We start from the raw sequence: 3132 nt of genomic DNA on the forward strand, positions 1-3132 counted from the left end.
AAACCAGCTGCAACATTTCTATAAATCAGAGCCTAATCTTCAACAACGGACTTCAGACTTCCCAGGTAGAGCAGTGGTGAAAAAACAAAAAAAAAATGCACCTGCCAATGCAGGAGATGGAAGAAACATAGGTTCCATCCTTGGGTCGGGAAGATCCCCTAGAGTAGGAAATGGAAACCCAGTCCGTTTTTCTCGCCTGAAAAATTCCATGAACAGGAAAGCCTAGTGGACTACAGTCCATGGGGTTGCAAAGAGTTGGACATGACTGTGCATGTATGAACAATCTTTAGCAAGGCTGAATGAGGTATGGAAGCTGGTAGAGATTGGTTTATGAGGTTAAGGGAAGAAGACATCTCCATAACAAAAATACAAAAGGTGAAGCAGCAAATGCTGATATAGAAGCTGCAGTAAGTTATCCAAAAGATCTAGCTAAGAAAAGTAATTACACTGTCTACCTAAAGAGCAGATTTTCAATGTAGATAAAACAGCCTTCTATTGGAAGAAGATATCATCTAGGACTTTTCATAGCTAGAGAGGAAAAGTCAATGCCTATCTTTAACGTTTCAAAGCTGACTCTGGTTAGGAGCTAATGGAGCTGATGACTTTAAGTGGAAGCTCATTTACCATTCAAAAAATCCTACAATATTAAAAATTTGGCTAAATCTACTCTTCCTGTGCTCTATCAAGTGGAATAACAAAGATCGGATGACAGCACATCTGTTTATGTCATTTTGTTAAATACTTTAAGCCCACTCTGGAGACCTACTGCCCAGAAAAAAAGTTCTTTCAAAATATTATTGCTTATTGATAATACTTTGGATACCTGATGCAAAGATCAGCTCATTGGAAAAGACCCTGATGGTGGGAAATATTGAAGGCAAAGGAGGAGGCGGTGGCAGAAGATGAATTGGTTAGATAGCATCACCAAATCAATGAACTTGAATCTGAGAAAATTCCAAGAGTTAGTGAAGGGCAAGAAAGCTTGGTGTGCTGCAGTCCAAGGGGTCGCATACAGTACATGACTTAGTGATTGAACAGCAACAATAATTGATAATGCACCTGGTCACCCAAGAACTCTGAAGGAGATGTAAGTGAGATTCATGTTATTTTCATGCTTTCTAACACAACATCCATTCTGCAGACTATGGATCAAGGAGTAATTTTCACTATTAAGTCTTATTATTTAAGTAATGAATTTTTTTAAGTCTCTAGCTACAGAGAACGTGATAGCACCACATTCCAGTACTCTTGCCTGGAATGTCCCATGGACGGAGGAGCCTGGTAGGCTGCAGTCCATGGGTTCGCGAAGAGTCAGATATGACTGAGAGGCTTCACTTTCACTTTTCACTTTCATGTATTGGAGAAGGAAATGGCAACCCACTCCAGTGTTCTTGCCTGAAGAATCCCAGGGACAGGGATAGGGCCGTCTATTGAGTCACATTGAGTCAGACACTACTGAAGTGACTTAGCAGCAGCAGCTTCCATTGAGTGGGTTCTCTGATGAGATATCATTAAGAACATGAGTGACTCATGGGATGAACCTGAAATAACAATATTGAGAGGAGTTTTGAAGACTCCAACCCTCAAGGATGACTTTGAGGGGTTTAAGACTGCAGTGGAGGAAGCAATTGTACATGTGGTAGAAACAGCAAGAAAACTAATCTTAACTCATCATAAAACTTTAACTGATAAGGAGCTGATGCTTATGTATGAGCAAAGAAAACAGCTTCTTGAGATGGAAACTACTCCTGGTGAAGATGCTTTGAAAATTGTTAATAAGACAATGTAGCTTTAGATATTACATAAACTAAGTTAATAAAGCAGTGGTAGAGTTTGAGGATTGCCTTTAATTTTGAAAGAAGTTCTATTATGGGAAAAATGCTATCAAACAGTATTGCATGCTATAGAGAAATCATCTGTGAAAGAACCAATCTATGAGCCAAATTTCATTGTGGTCTTATTTTAGTAAATTGCCTCAACTGCCCCAGCCTTTGAAAACCACCTTCTTGATCAGTCCACAGCCATCAACACTGAAGGAAGACCATCTACCAGCAAAAAAAAAAAAAGAATTGACTTGCTGAAAGTTCAAATGATTGCTAGCATTTTTAAGCAATAAATTGTTTTTTAATTATGGTATATACATTGCTTTTTTTTTTTTTTTTAGGCATAATGCCATTGCACACTTAAGAGATGACAGTGTAGTATAAAAATAACTTTTACATCTACTGGGAAACCAAATTTGTTTGACTCACTTGATTGTGATATTTGCTTTATTGTGATAGTCTAAAATGAAATTTGCAATATCTCTGAGGTATGCCTGTACAGGCTAAAAAAGTTAAGTGTACATAACACAAACTCATGACTCTCTATCTTAAGAAACTTGAGAAAAGCTATTCTAATGCCTTAGGACCACTCTCAAATTCACCTTAGGACCCATTCTCAACTTCTCATCCCTTTTACAGTTCCCAAGCCATTTACAATCCACACATTTTACTCACATTCCTGACTCACTTGGGGTTAACAGAACAACAGACTTAGGCCATATCTTGCAGACAATGTCCTTAAGTGTGACTGTAGGCTGCACTGATGCCGTCTTTGTTTGGTAGAGATACTATATCTATAGGGGAAAGGATACCAAAAGAATATCCGAGGTACAAAAAGACAATAAATTCAGAGTGTTGGTGACTTTCCTCTGAGAGATCTGCTTTTGTCTGCCCTCAAATACTCAAGTAAATTAGAAGAAATAATAACTCCAGTCAAAGGGGAACCCGCTACCTTTCTGGTAGACAATGGAGCCACATTTGACAACTCACAATTTTCCACCATTTTGCCTCAGAGTACACAATCTCTGTGGTGCACTTAGATAATTCACCATCTGTCTTATACCTTATCTCCTTTCTATATCCCTTGGGCCTCATGCTGCTTTACATAGCTTTTTATTAAGTTTCACCAGCTTGTCTAATAGGCAGAGACTTGCTTTCTAATTAGAATTTTAATATTTCATGTTCACCTGAGGTACTTTTCTTAAAGTATGGGATTCCTCTCCCACTCGTCTTTGATCTCTGACAGCTCTGAAAGATAACTCTCTTTTATAGCTTTCTCACCCCTTGTATAGCTCTGAAGCCATTAAAA

At 38.4% G+C, this 3132-nt stretch overlaps 1 pseudogene; it reads left to right on the forward strand.

Moving 5' to 3' along the window:
• Positions 1-306: 306 nt before the first annotated feature.
• On the forward strand, positions 307-2081 carry LOC132659526 (tigger transposable element-derived protein 1-like; annotated as a pseudogene).
• Positions 2082-3132: the final 1051 nt, after the last annotated feature.

The sequence above is a fragment of the Ovis aries genome, chromosome 3, assembly GCF_016772045.2.
Source record: "Ovis aries strain OAR_USU_Benz2616 breed Rambouillet chromosome 3, ARS-UI_Ramb_v3.0, whole genome shotgun sequence".
Taxonomy (NCBI): Eukaryota; Metazoa; Chordata; class Mammalia; order Artiodactyla; family Bovidae; genus Ovis; species Ovis aries.